At 38.0% G+C, this 18376-nt stretch overlaps 1 protein-coding gene across 3 annotated transcripts in view; it reads left to right on the forward strand.

Moving 5' to 3' along the window:
• Positions 1-18376, forward strand: part of LOC131439612 (uncharacterized) — a 321124-nt gene that overhangs the window by 93090 nt on the left and 209658 nt on the right. For all 3 annotated transcript variants that reach the window (XM_058610852.1, XM_058610851.1, XM_058610853.1), the window contains exon 2: positions 2718-2811. The gene's annotated coding sequence lies outside the window, so the exon portion shown is untranslated. The remainder of the gene's footprint in view (positions 1-2717; positions 2812-18376) is intronic.

Consider the following 18376-nt stretch of genomic DNA (forward strand, 5'->3'; position numbering starts at 1 on the left):
ATAACGGGGATTGGTGGATGAAAACATAGGTCGATTCTATCCATTTTTTCAATAGTATGCTATTGAAATACTGAAACGACGTCGTCATACATGTTTAAGTTAAAAGTTTCCGAATCGATTGGTTGTTAAATTATAACAATCCATCAACAAATGATCGAGTTATTAACGTTCAAAATTATGACACAAAAAAGTTACGCGACTATTTTTGAAACTTTTAATTGACACCCGCCCCCATATAGTGAAGAGTAAGGCATTTTTAATGCCAAAAATAACGCATGTAATGCTTCGTAACGCCCATAACTAACTAACAATTAAGGTATGTAACGCTTCGTAACATCTATAATTTACAAAAAAGTAACGCAAGTAACGTTTATAACTTACTTAAAAGAAACGCTTCGTAATGCCTATAAATTACAAAAAAAGTAACGCATGCAACTTTGCTTTAAGCCTATAACTTAAAAAAATGCATGTAGAGGGGACACTCGCCCCGGGCGCAACGTTTTCACGGGGGCACAAACCAATCTTTTGGACCTCGTCCAAGCCACCTTATTTTGCCACGGGCGCCAAATTTCCTCGGTACGTCATTGGGAGACGGGTATAGCGTGATGGGTTAGTGGATACCTTTTACGCAACCCTGGGTTCGATTCCCAACCCCGCGCATAGGGTCAGAAAGTTTTTCTAGCCCAAAGAGATGAATGAACTTAAGGTTAAAACATCTATAATCGAAACAAAGAAATTTCCACAGTACCATTACTCAGGTGTTGACTCAGATAGAGCTCAAAAAATTTCGTTACGTATATAGCTTCAAAAACTAAACTACTATTTTGAGTATTTTATGAATTATTATTGTCATAAATTTTAATCCGGTTTCATCTCCCACTTTATGTGGTTATGACTCTGTTCTGCTTCGTAGGGACCTTCCGCCGCGTGCTTTATCGGCAGTGGAGTTTTGGCCATCACGTAACTCCGAAAACCTCTATCTCACGGTGAGTTCAGAACCTGGATCGGGGTTCACCTAAATTCTGAATTTAATTCAAGGTTTATAATTTAGTTCCCGAATTCAGTTTCCGGCTTTGGTGGTTTTAAGAATAAAGATGCAACATTCAAAACTAAGACTTCAAATTGAATTCGTTTTTTTTAAGAGTTTTCAACCTCAAGGTCAAACGCCACATCAACGTCAGAGCACACCAACAAAGCATCCCAGCCAAGGATAATCTCTCTCGTTACAATCTGAAGAACGTGAAGATCCAGAAAAATTTGTGCCACAAACGAATGATGTATTGTAACTCAAAATCAATATTTTGTAAATCCCACCCTCATCACATTCCTTTACTAACTCTAGGGGAGTATGCCGCCCCCTTAATACGGCGTCCCTTCTTCTCCTATAACGTTAGGCTAAAGCAAATGAGCCAAATAAAAATTTTACTAAAAAAAACTCAAGGTCATTCGCCTATGTTCGGGCTTGGGAATCGAATCCAGATGGGCTGCGTGAAAGGCAACGACTTACCCATCACGCTATACCCGTCTCCAACTGAATTCTAATTTTTAATTTTGGAAATAAAAAAAAATATTGGGAATTTTTTTAACTTGTTTCTTAACTATTTTATTCGGAATTTCAAAAAAGAAACAACAGAACTCGAGATATGAATTTGAGATCTGAACTCCGAACCCAAATTTTGGAACTGACTTCTGAACCTGCTTTTAGAATCCAGTTCCAGAATTCAATTTCTAAATTCACACTCAGGACTAGATTTCGGAACTGAATTCGTTTCCTTAATTTAGGTTCAAAAAATTTGCAACTGGATTCTGAGGCAGTCCAAGGTTCCGAATTTAATTCCTAAATCCCATTCCAGTTCCCGAATCCTGATCCAGAATTTGGGTTCTGGTGTAGCTAAATAAATTATGGCAAAAAGTACCCAGTTTTTCTCCCTCAGTATGTAATACGCCTTCAAATCCCCAAGTATCTAAGTGGAAATGTCATATTTTCGCGTCATCAAATTAACTTATATTGTTGATATCTTTTTAAATGACCCTGTTCCCAATATCGGCAATGCCTCACTATTTAAAAACGAACACTGGTTAACAACCGCTGCAGTGGAATGGGAAGACAGATCATTTTTTTTCCTCAGCAAATGTATCATACTTCATTCATTTTCACATAGCATTCTCATTTTCATTCTCACTTCATCATTACTTCAGACCACGCGTCCGCCTGCACCCCTGCCTGGTGCAGACTTTTCCCATTCACCGGCCTACTGTAACGAGCAACAGATACTAACTAGGGTCTGTCTTCTGTTGGACCCACCGTCGACGACGGGGGGGCTTTCAATTTCATTCCATTGTTTCACTGTACAGCCGAACGTTTTTTTTTTCTCTGTTTTATCGCCCTCAAACTAATCGCCTGGGCACGCGACCATATTAGGCTGTTTATACGAACGTATGTACGTACCAACATACGGACAAGAGGGAAGACAAGGGGATGCCTCTCTGCTGCCGCTGCTGTTATGAAAAAGTGCTGATGGTCTTCTCTAGCAAAGCAGCTGGTAATCAGCTACTTTTCACTTCACATACTCAGCTCGACCCGTTTGCCAGTGCAATCTTAATCGAGGATCAAGGGTGGGGGGGAGGTCTTACGTAAGCCAAAACGTGAATTACGAGCATTGTTAGTAATACCATTTTTTTTTGTTTCTGTTTCTCTTCCTGTTCTTTATTTGCAGATACATGGACCCGGTAAATTGTGGATGAAAAATCATCCTCACCGGCTTGACTCTCGAGAGTGGCACGTGATTAATTCTTCGCTACCGATACGGGGTATGTATTATGTGGATTCGGTGGATTTTTTTTCTCAAACACAAATTGCGAACGGGGCGAGATTCGTTCGCACAATTCGCAGTAGCGCCCTCTCTAATGGGTGGGGTTTCGTTACGTACCCCTATACTAACATGATAATGATAAATCATTGTACGTAACCGATGAGGAACGGTGATAAAAAAAAATGAAGCCGCTGGGAAACCCGCATCGGTCGGATTGTGAGACCGCCCTTTCCTGGGGTCGATGAAACTATCAAAAACGGATTGAATTATTTTTATTGAATACGTCTGGTACGGTACTAAACTGCTCAATAAAGTCATGAAGCAAAACGATGAACGCACTAGCGCTGAGAATGAAACTGTACTACCGGCAAGCTTTTTACGACACAATAAACTAAATGCGATACAAATATGAATTCATTTTCTGACCAGTTCAGTTCGACCCATAAAATTGGGAATTAACTAGCTTCTTATAATGCTGATCATAATTCAGAAGAATTATTTTCTTTTGTTTCCGAAGTAGTTAAACACGTACTCTTTTAATGGTTCTCCAAATAAGTCATACGTCTTTAAGGTATTATTGTATTTGTGAATTACTCTAATGAAGGTCATAAGTAATGACCGAAAGACGTATCAGTTATGATTACTGATGTCAGGTTTCAAAAACCAATCGATGAAACTCACACCAAAATTCAACCAATTATCGAATTTTTTTAGACACTTTTGAAGAAGGAAAAACTTTCAACGAGCTGTGATTTCCAAAACTGGTGTTATTTTATTTTGCTTTCCATCCCCAATTCCCACATCTCTCTTCTCACTTCATTCATTAAATTTTGAATTTTTCCGTTGGACGAAGTTCCAATAAATTTTCGTGGGGAGCATTTCGTTATTTCGCCGAAAGCTGTTTCGCTGAGAGATTTATTTCACTGGAAGATATATTTCGGTTAATTTTTGATATCATAAGACCGGCGAAAGACCTAATGGTTAAATACCAAATACCAAGCCTAAAAAGCGGGTGAGTAATGTCAGAGACATAACCGAATTACGTGAATACGAATGAAAGAATTTTTCGGTGCTAAACACTGTCGAGCGCAAGGCGAAAAAGTAATTAGAACTAGACTTAAAGACTGTCCCAGCAAGTGTGGACGGAACCAAAACCCGCTGCCATTTCGCAATGGTTCAGAATCTATCAATTTTTATGGCTGCGTCCTGTTGTTTACACTCTTCTTCAATCACTTGTGCAGTAGTTTATTCGTTTTCATTAGTTTGTTTCGAAATGCGTGGACTTTCAGCAGAACAACGTCGAAAAATTGTGTACAAATGGTGCATAGAACGCGGACTGTCACTGAGAAAGATAGCAAAAAGGAAAGAAGTAAGTGAAAAAGCCGTGCGAAATGCAATCAGGATGTGCGGTGAGGATAGCACCTTTGAGGATAAACCGAAAACGGGTAGAAAAAAAGGTCCTCCAAACCCTCAGTTGGATAAACGTATACTGAAGGCGTTCGAGCAGAAGAAGCAGGTTTCAGTTCAGGATGTGGCCAAAAAAGTGGGCACTTCGAAGTCAAATGTTCTTCGTGCCAAAGAACGTTTGAATCTTCGAACCTATAAGAAGCAGAAATAACCAAAATTTAGTCCGAAACAAGAAGTATCGATCAGGCCGAGGGTTCGAAAGCTGTACAATACGATTCTTGCTGGAAATTTGAACTGCATAATCATGGACGACGAAACCTACGTGAAACTCGATTACAAATTCTTGCCGGGACCACAAAATTATACGGACATCGATTGAAGTTGACAAATTTGGTAAGAAAGCTATGGTCTGGCAAGCAATTTGTAGCTGCGGTAAGATTCAGAAACCGTTCATCACCACTGCTTCAATGAACAGTGAAATATGCATCAAGGAATGTTTACAAAAACGACTTCTACCCATGATTCGAAGCCACAAGGATCCTGTTGTCTTCTGGCCAGATGTTGCTTCTTGCCACAACTCGAAATCAACGGTAGAATGGTATACTAACAAAAATGTCACTTTCGTCCCAAAAGACATGAATCCACCAAATTGCCCACAACTTCGACCAATTAAGGAATTTTGGGCATTAACGAAGGCACATCTTGGGAAACATGTCTCGACAGCCGAAACCATTCAACAGTTCGAAAAAGATTAGAAAAAAGTGTCAAAACTTGTCGCCTAGAAGTCTGTACGAAATTTAATGAGGAACGTTCGCAAGAAGGTGCGCCAGCTAGTCTACAATGGCTAAGTAGCAAATGTTGAGAATAATATTCTGTTGTTATAGTCTAATACTATCAGTATATCGAATAAAATTTGAATATCTAACACTTGTAAATTATTTACAGCGAAATCAAAGTGCGTCCATACTTTCTGGGACAGTATTTACCATATTACTGGCCCAAGTCCAACTGGAGATCCAGATACTTAAGCAGGATCTTATCTTACCGTATTAGTAGAAACTGAAACTGGATCCGCAATATGGAAAGTTCAGATCCGGTTATAGTTCCAGGTTCAGGATCTGGATTTCGTACTCCAAGTACAAGTTTTAGTCCAAATTTATAAACGAAACTTGAAACAGAATTTTGAACTGAATTGTGAAACTTGACTACGAACCTGAATTCTGGAACTGACTCCTGGATATGAATTCAGGACCTGAGTTCTGAAGCTGGATTCTAGAAGTGAATTTTCGCACTGAATTAAGGAACCGCAATTTGAAGTTGTTTAGAATTGTTTTTTCAATTTAAATTAATTTTCGGATCAGAATTCGGAACATTGATTTCAGAGTTGAATTTTGGAACTTATTTCTGGGTCTGGATTCTGAAATTAAATTTTGGAACCGAGTTCAGAATCTAAATTCTAAACCTCGATTTTGTATCAGAATTCTGAAACAAGATTTTGCAACTGACTTTTTGAATTAAACTCTGGAACTGATTTTTAGAATTGACCGTTGGAACTGAACTCTGTAATTGAATGTTGTACCTGAATTCTAGAACTAAATCTTGGATTCTGAAACGCAGTCAATGTCGGTTTCCGAGCAAAAAGAAATTGGAACTGAATTTTGAAATTGAATTCAAAGCCTTCATTTTAGAGCCGAACTCTGGAACTAAATCCTGATTCTGCCACGAGGGTATGTTCAAAATCGTCTTCTGTTTGATGTTCAGTGATCCCTAAAATTTTTTTATAAATGCGTTTATTTCATAGGCAATATACATTAGTTTTTCATCGACGTGGCATCCACAATACAAAGTACTTTAAACCTACACGCAGAAAATTTTATTTTAAATTTTATAATATTACACTTTGAATTCAAAGATATTTTATTTTGAATCAGCGCTTATTTTCGTTTTCCTTTGATTCAAATACATTTGATATTTACATCAAAGCGAATTATTATTAGAAATAAATAAAAGAAACATTAAATTCAAATATATTGTGCTTTGAATTCAAATATATTTCATTTCCACCTGAATTTCATTCCACTTGGAATCAAATACAATTTTTATTTGATTCAAAGCAAATTAGTTTTGTTTCTAAAATCAGGGTTTCGTGCGACTGTAGATTCAATGATGGATTTTTTTAAATTCAATAAATTGATATTTGAAAAGAATAATTTACTAATTATTGTAAATTGAATTTTGTGCGCTCATCTGAGTACGGTTAGGGTATTGATTCCTTTACTTCTTTTCGTTCAATAATTTCCAACAACTCTACTCACTACAGTATCGCACAATTCGAACGATTTCAACAGTGCAGATAGTTTAAATTCGTCAACTGCTTCGAAACTTATTACTTCCTCACATTTTTCATTTTAATGATGTAAGAAAAAAGAAATATTAGCAAAAGTTGTGTGAAATATCACAAAATCAACAAGTACCAATGCTTGATTCAATGAAAATGTTTTAGAATCAATAATCTCTGGCATTTGATTCAAGAAGAGTTTTATTTGATTCAAATTTTAATTCAAAAATAATTTTATTTGATTCAAACAATTGTTTGAAGTGGACTTAAAATAATAACTCAATATATTAGAATCTAATGTGTTCTTTTTCTCTGCGTGTAATACATTTCGAATATCATATTAGTATGTTGGTATTCATTAGTTAATCTAAAGACTGGTTTTATCAAGCGAGTTGCTATTATAAATTACATAAAATAAAATTCATTTATTTTGTACATGATCTTATAACTATTTTATGTTTGTTTGTATCAGCTCATCATTTTTATTCAATATCATATAGTTGGCTATTGGTTGAACTCATGGAAGAGAAAACAGTCTAACATAAAATATAATTTCAATTGGAACTCCAATGGACTTAATGAAATGATAAAGAAGTTTCATGTAAGGAAGGTCACGAAAAGCAAGAATGTCACGAACTGGGACATTGGATAGTCTACCTTGGGTTCGCAAGGAATTTATTAGTTGAGATCTGACATCACGATACTCCACGCAGGTCCACACGACATGATCAATATCGCGATAACCTTCGCCACAAGCACAATGATTAGTTTCAGAAAGTCAAATTCGAAGGAGATGTGCATCTAACGTGTAGTGATTGGACATGAGTCACACGAATGAAATCCCTACTCACATCCAGTCCCCTGAACCATGCCTTTGTCGATATTTTAGGAATAATTGAGTGCATCCACCGACCCAGATCATCTTTATCCCAAGAAGCTTGCCAGCTGTCAAGTGTTCTTTGGCGAGACACGCTATAGAATTCGTTGAAATCAATCGGTCTCTCATAAATTTCACCCTCAATAGCACCACGTTTGGCTAAACTATCGGCTTTTTCATTGCCTGGAATGGAGCAATGAGCCGGGACCCAAACTATTGTGATTTGATAATTATTATTCAATATGACGTTCAGGCACTGTTTTATTTTGCCCAAGAAAAAAGGTTCATTTTTACCAGCAGCGTTTGAGCGAATGGCTTCAATTGCACTCAGACTATCTGTGAAAAGAAAGTAATGGGTTGGAGATAATGTGACGATTACACTCAAACTATAATGAACTGCTGCTAACTCTGCTATATGAACAGATGCAGGTTCTTGAAGCCTAAATGAGACCGAAACATTATTGTTGAATATACAAAACCCAGTAGCCTCTTCAATTTGTGATCCGTCCGTGAAAAACATTTTCTCAGAGTCAATATGCCTGAACTTACTTGAAAATAGTTTTGGGATTTCCTTCGAGCGTAGATGATCCGGGATTCCACGCACTTCGCGCTACATGGATGTGTCGTGTCACGGATAGGAATATATCTTGATGGGTTGATTTCCTGTGACATGTGATTAAAATATACTGTCATGAATTTTGTTTGAGATCGAAGCTCGACTAAATCGAAATTATTAATTACCATGGGATTCAGCACCTCACATCTTATTAGCAGGCGTGATGAAAGCTCCCAAAATCGATCTTTTAATGGAAGAACTCCCGCCAGAACTTCAAGACTCATTGTATGTGTCGAATGCATGCAGCCTAAAGCAATTCGCAAACAACGATACTGAATTCGCTCTAATTTGATAATATGAGAGTTTGCAGTGGAACAAAAACAAGCGCATCCATATTCCATCACTGAAAGTATCGTTGTCTGATACAATTTTATTAGATCTTCCGGATGCGCACCCCACCAAGATCCTGTTATTGTTCGAAGAAAATTTACTCTTTGTTGGCATTTTGTTATCAGATACCTAATGTGTCCTCCCCACGTGCATTTGGAATCAAACCACACCCCGAGGTATTTGAAAGTCAAAAACTGCGCGATCATTCTTCCCATCATATGAAGCTGAAGCTGCGCGGGATCATGCTTTCTTGAAAAGACGACCAGCTCTGTTTTCTCCGCAGAGAATTCGATACCCAGATGAACAGCCCAAACGGACAAGTTATCTAAGGTATCTTGCAATGGTTTTTGCAGATCAATAGCTTTGGGTCCAGTAACTGAAACCACGCCATCATCTGCCAATTGTCTTAGTGTGCAGGGGGTTACTAATCAGCTGTCAATGTCGTTCACATAGAAATTATACAGGAGCGGACTGAGGCATGAGCCTTGCGGGAGTCCCATATAGCTAATTCTGATTGTTGCCAAATCATCATGTGAAAAATACTTGCACTTTTCTGACAAAAGGTTGTGCAAATAATTATTTATAACAACTGAAAGTCCATGTTGGTGGACCTTGTCTGAAAGAACATCAATGGAAACTGAATCAAATGCTCCTTTAATGTCTAAAAATACAGATGCAGTTTGTTGTTTTTTAGCAAAGGTAATTTGGATGTCAGACGAAAGTAATGCAAGGCCACACAATAAACCGTTCGTTTCGACCCAAGTGTCGAGACGTCGAAGCATAATTTTTTCGAACAATTTTCTGATGCAGGACAACATTGCAATGGGTCTATATGAGTTGTGATTGGAAGCTGGTTTCCCCCGCTTTTGAATGGCGATAACTTTCACTTGCCTCCAGTTAGGTGGAATAGAATTTTGCTCAAGAAACTTGTTGAACAATTCCAACAAACGTCTTTTTGCAAGGTCGGGCAGATTCTTCACCAAGTTGAATTTAATTCTGTCCAACCCAGGAGCGTTATTGTTACAAGACATGAGTGCTATGGAAAATTCTATCATTGGAAAGGGGCTATCAATGGTACCATCATTTGGAGAAGACTCTCTAATAATGCTATGCGAAGGAACAGAATCTGGGCAAACTTTCCTCGCAAAATCAAATATCCATCGGTTCGAGTAGTCCTCACTCTAATTTTCTTACTTTACAGTTCCTCATTCGTCTGGCCGTATACCAAAGAGTGCTCATTGAGGTTTCTCTTGACAAACCTTCGACAAAATGTTTCCAATAGCTACATTTCTTGGCCCGAAGTATGCTCTTATACTTGGTTTCTAAAGTCAATAATTTTTCAAAATTCTGAGGAGTTCCTCCTTCTCGTTTTAGAAACGTCTTGAAAGCATTTTGTTTCGCGTGTTTAGCATCTGAACACTTTTTGTCCCACCAAGGGTTTGGAGGCCTTCTGATAGACGATGGACCAAGAAATCGTTTGGTATTTTTACATTAATCTTTGGTAATATTTTTTTTTTTTTTGAGCTAAAGCGAATGTGTATCGAATTCCATTAATTGTAGATTAAGTAATCAGAAAAATAATGGAGAGAAACGTTAACCATTTAGTCTTTTGACAATTCTGCTGTACGAAAACATAAATTCGAACAAATAATTTTTGGGCGAGACGAAGTTCGACGGATCAGCTAGTGCTTATTATAAAACTTGAAAATATTATAATCATATTTGTTTGTACCGTAGCAACTAGCATGCTTTGATTCCTAAAGTGACCAAATAAACTATTTTGCAGCAGTTTTGAACTGTCACAATGGTACAGAAGAACTAGGCCTAGGCCAACTTGTTTATTTGGTGAACCAAATACTATCAATTTGTTTGAATGAGATCTTGGGGAATTACTATTTGTATTTGCTCAAACTATTTACTTTGTCTTCTATTAATTACCAAGCGGTTTACACGTTTATCACTCAACTATTTGCATAAAATAATACCCGAAACTTTCGATTTTCAAACAGAGTAGTGAAATCAAAGAAAAGATTTTTAGTCACATCACAGTAATCGAAAGAGAGAGAGTGATTAGAGAAACTGTCACTTGCTCTTAAGCCCTAATGAAAAACCAACCGAGAATTTTCAAAAAAATTTGACATTAGCGAAAATATTTCACTTCTGATGCGCACGCCTACTGCGATTATTCTCTGGTGGAACGAAATGGGTGCTCAGGTTAGCCAACAGAGTGTCCAAAGTTTGCTTTAAAGTTCAATAAATCCATTGCAATTGCGGGTTAAATCAGTTATTGGCGTATAGATATTAAATGATCCAAGCTTTATGTCTAAAAGGTCACGGATCATCCGAGCAACGGTAGCTTTCTACAAAATCGAAAGCTCATCATACATACATGCCTCTTACTAAGCATTCTGAACAAAATTGACTCAAGCATCAATCACAGTTGAAAGCGCCTTGAACAGGATATGTTTCCATTCGATTTCCATTGCACTTTTGTGTGTCTGTTTGCCATTTGCAAGTCGAGCAATTGCAAATTCGCCTCGGTGCTTCTCTTTTGCTATCTTTTTTTTTCCCCCGTCAACCCGTTTGCATTGCCATTGTGTTGCAATTGTTTTCTTTGTATATGAATACGGAAAAGCTTTACGCAACTCGTCACTGAATAGAACGACGTGCCCACAGGAAAAAAAACATTCGGTTTTTTTTTCTAGGTTTGATTGAAAGTCAAAGTAAACAGTTTTGGTTTGAAAAAAAAAATAAACTGAAACGTCATGCGTGGAACAAATTAAGAAATATTCGAATCAAGTAGGCTAGATTTTTCAGTGTGCCAAAACCCACACCGTACGGTCTATAGAAGGATGCTTTTGGTTGAAAGCTTTTCCTTCAATTGTCATGTTAGGGGATTGATTTTGTGCATTTTTTTTTCTCCCCGTTTCGTTAACAATAAAACTTGCTAGGAAATCGTTTGACGGGCGAAAAAAGAATGGTAGTGTGTTGTAACTCTATCGAACAGCAAAGCCCAAGCAAAAACACTTCATGTTTTTGCAACTTGTTGGTCATCGGTTGAAAATGATTACACGACCACCTGGATGAAATCCTTGGCGGTGTGTAATTATTTGGAAAAGTGCAAAAAAAACTGTACTCTCGCTATCAGCCGAACCACAATAAGTGAAATCTTTGCTCCATTGGTAAGGCGGTATCTAAATCAGATCGACTACTAGCGGCGACTAGCGACGACGGGGACAACAACAACAAAAAAAAAGTATCCCGAGCCAGTAGATGCCAGTAGACGATAGGTAGTACTGGCTGCTGGTGGAGATTGAAGCCCGATACATGGCCGTTGACGTTTCCAGAGCGGTCGGCCCTCCTGCTTATCGGCTCGGTGAGATCTTTCTCCTGCGGTGTTGCTTTTTCGCGTAGAGGCAATCTGGTACGGCGCGCCAAATAGTAGCGTCCCCAGCAGGAGAGAGAGAGAGACTGAAAGAGGAAGAAAAAAAAAATATGCCCGTTGATTAATGATTTTAATTCCCATCGGCTTGGAATCGGTTGAATGCTACTACAATTGACTACCGACTGAAACCGCCTCTAATCTAGCCATCGATTCCAAACACAGGATGGGGTGGTGGAGGACTTTTCGCTTTTGCCAACACCGCGTTCTAGCGAAAGGAAGAATGATAGGCACGGAGAAAACACAGGATCAAAAAACGGGGAACCGAACGAAAAATCCGATTGTCGGTTTTTCGGTGTGCCAAGAATAGCCCAGAATCTATCCGGCAAGCTGTCAAAATCGTGTGTATTCGTTTCAGTGCATCCTGAGGGTTGAATCGTCACCATAGCAGGCGCGTTTTTCTTGTTTGGCGATTTTATAGTTCTCTGCCATGGCGGCAACAGCAGAAGCCAGCTGCTGCCAATCCGCCGCAAATGGTAGAATAAATAAGCGCCTTCGCGTTGCGCTTCAAAACTTCAAACCCGCAATAGTAATTTTCTTCGCCAACCGCAAGCAAGCCGCCGCCATCGGAGATCCGCTCCAGATAAGTGCCACCGGAGCTGCTCATCTGTCTCGTGATGGTTTGTTTTTTTGTTGTTGTTGTTTCTTTCTTATTATGCTACTTTTTGTCCCTGTCCCGCAGTTCGCACTTTGTGGCGGCTCTTCTGTTCCCCTTTATGGAGATCAAGCGATATTTTCGCATATAAATCTCGTTACAATTGTCTATGACCATTCCGCCAATGAACATGTCGGACCTCTCGGGGGACGGACAACCAGCAGGAAGAGAGGAAAATGTCTAAATTGTGTGTTGTGTTCCCGCTCAAAAGCATTTCTTGTCTTGTCGCCGCTGCTAGACCGCATAGACAACAATCAATGGCTGGGCTGCCGGTCCGGTCTCCGGGTTGAATGGCGGGCGGGGGAAAAAATTAAAATAATTGTTCGAGACAAAGACGATAGCACCCGGGCAAAGAAAAACTATCAAATAAAATTGAAATTATAAGCAAACGACTGCAATCGCAGCTCCTGGTGCTTCTCGAAGAGCGGCAGCAGACAGAAACCGATTTGCGGATTGTTTTATGCCCAGCCAGCGACGACGACGACGACGACGACGACGATGATGATGGGAAACCGCACAAAGAGAAGATGCTCCGGTCGACCGGTCTGTCGGTTGGTTGGTTGGCTAGCCGATTGATACAAAAGGAACCTCAACCGCGTCGAGAAGTCGAAAGCGAAAGCTTCACTGCACCGTGGCCAAACGCCGAAAGACTTCGCTGCCTGCAATTGAATTTATCTCTTATTCAGCGGCGTCGGAACAAAGTTGATCCCGACGAAGAATTCATGCTACCGCGTGAGTGCGCGTACTGCGGCGAGGAGGATACGGATTTACGGCCGCATCACCGAGCTGGCAGTTTTTCTGCGTTTTGCGGTGGGAAAGTTTTGGCAAGACCAGATGGTGCCCGTTCGCTTCTCCGTACTCGCGTACTCTTGCCGAAAAAGGGTTTTTCGATAAAGACTGTCCCAGAAAGTATGGACGCAACCAAAAACCGCTGCCATTTCGCAATGATTCAGAATCTGTCAATTTTCATGGCTGCGTCCTGTTGTTTACACTCTTCTCTAACCACTTGTGCATTTGTTTATTCGTTTTCATCAGTTTGTTTTGAAATGCGTGGACTTTCAGCAGAACAACTTAAAAAATTTTGTGCAAATGGTGCACAGAACACGGAAATGGAAGGAGTAAGTGAAAAAGCTGTGCGAAATGCAATCAGGGTTCGGTGAGGATAAACCGAAATCGGGTCGAAAAAAAGGTCCTGCTAACCCTCAGTTGGATAAACGTATACTGAAGGCGTTCGAGCAAAAGAAGATGGTTTCAGTTCGGGATGTGGCCAAAAAAGTGGGCACTTCGAAGTCAAATGTTCTTCGTGCTAAAGAACGTTTAAATCTTCGAACCTATAAGAAGCAGAAACAACCAAAACGTAGTCCAAAACAAGAAGCATCGAGGGTTCGAAAGCTGTACAATACGATTCTTGCTGGAAATTTGAACTGCATAATCATGGACGACGAAACCTACGTGAAACTCGATTACAAATCTTTGCCGGGACCACAATATTATACGGTGCGAGAAGGGAAAGTGTTAGACCAGTCCAAGACATCGATTGAAGTCGAAAAAATTGGTAAAAAGGCTAGGGTCTGGCAAGCAATTTGTAGCTGCGGTAAGATTTCGAAACCCTTTATCACCACTGCTTCAATGAACAGCGAAATATACATCAAGGAATGTTTACAAAAACGACTTCTACCCATGATTCGAAGCCACAAGGATCCTGTTGTCTTCTGGCGAGATCTTGCTTCTTGCCACTACTCGAAATCAACGGTAGAACGGTATACTACCAAAAATGTCACTTTCGTCCCAAAAGACATGAATCCACCAAATTGCCACAACATCGACCCATTGAGAAATTTTCGGCATTAACGAAGGCACATCTTAGGAAACATGTCTCGGCAGCCGAAACCTTTCAACAGTTCGAAAAAGATTGGAAAAAAGTGTCAAAACTTGTCGCCAAGAAGTCTGTACGGAATTTACTGAGGAACGTTCGCAAAAAGGTGCGCTAGCTAGTCTACAATGGCTAAGCAGCAAATGTTGAGAATAATATTCTGTTGTTATAGTCTAATATTATCAGCATATCGAATAAAATTTGAATATCTAATACTTGTGAATTATTTACAGTGAAATCAAGGTGCGTCCATACTTTCTGGGACAGTCTTTATATTTACGGTGCTGATTCCTAGTTAAGAATGTATTGAAATACTACTACTTAAGTTTATGCTTTCTTTATCTTGACAGTTAGTATATTATGAAATTGGTAAGATGATTTATCTTCTATGCATAAAGTTTTATAGATAGAAATTGGGAATCATGAGTGGCTTCGTTCTCGACAAAGTCTGGAAGCAGCAAATTCAATAGTAAAACCTTTTTTAATCCTAGCGGTGTAATGATGCCTTTCTCATATAAATTATATTTTTTTAAATATCACTAGAAGATTCTGTGAAGAATTTTTTTTCAATCTTGAATAAAATAAGAATCTTTTCAATTTATAAACAGTTATGTCAAGCTAATAAGAATTTTTCTTTATTTTGCATCGTCGCACTGAATAATTAGACACAGTTTACCTTATAGTTCTGGAACCGGAAGTCGGATTCGGATGAAATTCAACAGCAACCTATGAGACCGAAGGAACTTTTATTCGAGCCTGTTTGGGGAAATCGATCAAATCATCTCTGAGAAAATTGAGTGAATCTCGTTTTAAACTTTTTGACCGCTGAAAAATATAAATTTTAATGTGGCAACAATATTTAAAGACAATGAGAGCTTTAATCTGAATCATGATTTGTGAAAATCGGCTGAGAAATCGAAGTGAGTTCCGTTTTTGGAGATTTTCTTCACTATTATCGGTGCTTTCGAAAGCGAAAACCGAAGTTTAATAGTCCCAAAGTAGTTTTATATATTCACTAACTAACAAGATCTGCAAATTAGATGAATTTAGCAGTAAGTTTAATGAAAATGTGCACCTCGTTTCACCGTCGCTTGTGAAAAAATACTCAATGAAAATTTTCACTAACCGCGCTGTAATACCGGAACCAAAAGTCGGATCTGGATCAATTTTTCGAGAACTTTTTTTAAAATTTTAAGACCTTTCATTTGCTTCTTAGTTTGTGAAAATTGGTTAAGAAATTTCCGATAAAATTGAGTGCGCAGTTTTTCATAAATTTGCAAATATTTCCTTGTTATTTAGGAACCGGATGTCGGATCTAAATGAAATTCAGGAAAATTGTATGAAGCCATTAGACCTTTCGTTTGAATCTAAGTTTGTGAAAATCGGTTCAGCTATCTCTGAGAAAATTGAGTGACATTATTTGTCAAATACACACACACACACACACAGACATTTTGTGATTTCGACGAATTGAGTCGAATGGTATATGACACTCGGCCCTCCGGCCCTCGGTTGTAAAGTCGGTTTTCACAGTGATTGTATAGCATTTCTATATGAGACAGGCAAAAATATGCTGGAGTTTTTCAAGGTATTTTTGGGCATTATTTTCAACCAGTTTATCATTTGCGAGCAGTTTCTCGAGAAATTTTCCGAGCAGTTTGCGAGTAGATTTTTCATGCAGATTTTTTTGTAGTTTTTTGAACAGTTTTTTCGAGCAGTTTTTTCGAGCAGTTTCTGACAAGACTAGATTTTTCGAGCTGTTTTATCAAATGGTTTTTAATCGATTTCTATCCAAGTACTTTTTTCGAGACATTTTTTCAATCATTTTTGAGCCGTTTTTCCGTGCAATTTTTTAACAAGCTTTTTCAAAAAGTTTTATTGTCAAGCATTTTCTTGGATTATTCTTCAAGCAGCTTCCGAGCAGATTTTTCTGACAGTCTTTTTGAAGCGATTTTTCAAGCAATTTTTTTTTGATAATTTTTTAGGCAGTTTTTTAAAGTAGTTTTTATAATAGTTTATTCAAGTAGATTTTTCGAATTGTTTTTTCAAGCAGTTTTTCCGAGCTTTTTATTGTTTTTTCCTTGATTGTTTTTCTTGCAAATTTTTCTAGTTGTCTTTTAGAAACGATTTTTCAAGCGGTTTTTTGGATAATATTTTGGTTTAGTTTTTGGAATAGTTTTTTGAAGAAGATTTTTTGATTTATTTTTTTCGAGCATTTTATTGTTTTTTTCCTTGATTGTTTTGCAAGCAGATTTTTAAGCAGTCTTTTGGAGCAACGTATCAGGAAGTTTATTATATCGGGGACGGGTATAGTGTGATGGGTAAGTCGATGCCTTTCACGCAGCCCGCCTGGGTTCGATTCCCAACCCCGCACATAGGGTCAGAAAGTTTTTCTGGCCCGAAGAGGCGAATGACCTTAAGGTTAAAACCTCTATAATCGAAACAAATAAAAAAATAAATAATAAAAGTTTATTATAATTTTTGAGCAGTGCTTCCAAGTAATTTCTAGAATAGTTTATTCAAGCAATTTTCTAATCAGTTTTTTTTTAATTGGTTTTTTAAGCAGTTTTTTTAACAGTTTCTCATGAAATTTTTCGGGACGGGTTTTGAGCAAATTTTCCTGCAGTTTTTCGAAAAATGTTTTCTAGAGGCTTTCTCGAGCTGTTTTTCGTGCAGTTTTTTTTCTAGCAGTAGATTTTGAGTGATTTTTTCAAGCCGTTTTACAAGTGTTTTTTTTTCAAGTGGATTTGTCTAGTAATTTTCTTTTTAGATTTTTCGAACATATTTTTGGCAATTTTTAATTTTTTGAAGCAAATTTTTGAAATGTTGTTTTTTATGCAAACATATTTTTGCTCAGTTTTTTTAATGTTTTTTTCGAATACTTTGAGCAGTATTTTTGAGGTCGTTTTATCTTTTACAGCTTCTTACGTAATATTCGAAACAGATTTTTGAATAATTTATTCTGAGCTACCTTTTTTCAGTTCTTCGAACATTTTTGCAACCAGGTTCTTCGAAGGTTTTTTTCGTGGAATGAAAATTTCTAATCGTTTGTCGAGTAGTAAGTTTGTCAGCATATTCAAGCAGTTTCTCCGAACAGTTTTTTCCAAGCAGACTATTCGAGTCTTTTTATAAAGCAGATTTTCGATCGTTCTTTTTTTCGATCAAGCAGCCTTTCAAGCTTTTTCCCGAGCAGATTTCACTAGCCGTTTTGAAACGATTTTTTGTTTGAAGATTTTTTAGTCGGGTTGCACCAGTTTTTGGAATAGTTTTTTCGAGTGGATTTTTCGAATTATTCGCCTTTATTCTGAATAACGTCGTATCGTTTTTTCCCTCGTATTTCATTTGTATTCCCAATAACGCTAGCAAAATCAAAGGTAGCTATGATTCGATCGAACCACATTCGAACGAAAAATCAATACGTCGTCAGAATAAGGGCGATTATTATTATTCGTTTAATTAGAGCCTCGGCTTTAACCGTTTGGTCATTCGCCGAGGTGAGATAGTGTTGGGATTTTTCGAATTGTTTTTACGACAAGATTCTCCAGGGAGTTTTTTCGAGCATTTTATCGTTTTTCCCTTGCTTGTTTTTCTTAGCAGTCTTTAAGAACGATTTTTCAAGTAGTTTTCAGAATAGTTTATTTAAGCAGTTTTTCAAGCTTTTTCTCGGAATTAAATTTCTTTTTTAATTTTCCTACATCTTTCCTTTGCAGTTTTTCGAGCATATTATCGTTTTTCTTTAAATACTTTTCAAGCAGTGTTTTCTTCAAATTTTCTTGCAGTTTTTCGAAAAATGATTCCAAGAAGCTTTCTCGAGCAGTTTTCCGAGCAGTGGATTGCTCTGGGTTTGCACTTTCGAGCAGAAATGGCAATGAACCACAGTCAGAATATTGCATTTCTGCTCGAAAGTACGAACTCAGAGCAAACCCCGCCACCAGTATTTTTCAATGAAAACGACATAAATGTTTCTCCGAGCAGATTTATTGCATAATTCTTCAAGCAGTAGATTTTGAGTGATTTTTACAAGC

This window comes from Malaya genurostris, chromosome 3 (assembly GCF_030247185.1).
Source record: "Malaya genurostris strain Urasoe2022 chromosome 3, Malgen_1.1, whole genome shotgun sequence".
Lineage (NCBI taxonomy): Eukaryota > Metazoa > Arthropoda > Insecta > Diptera > Culicidae > Malaya > Malaya genurostris.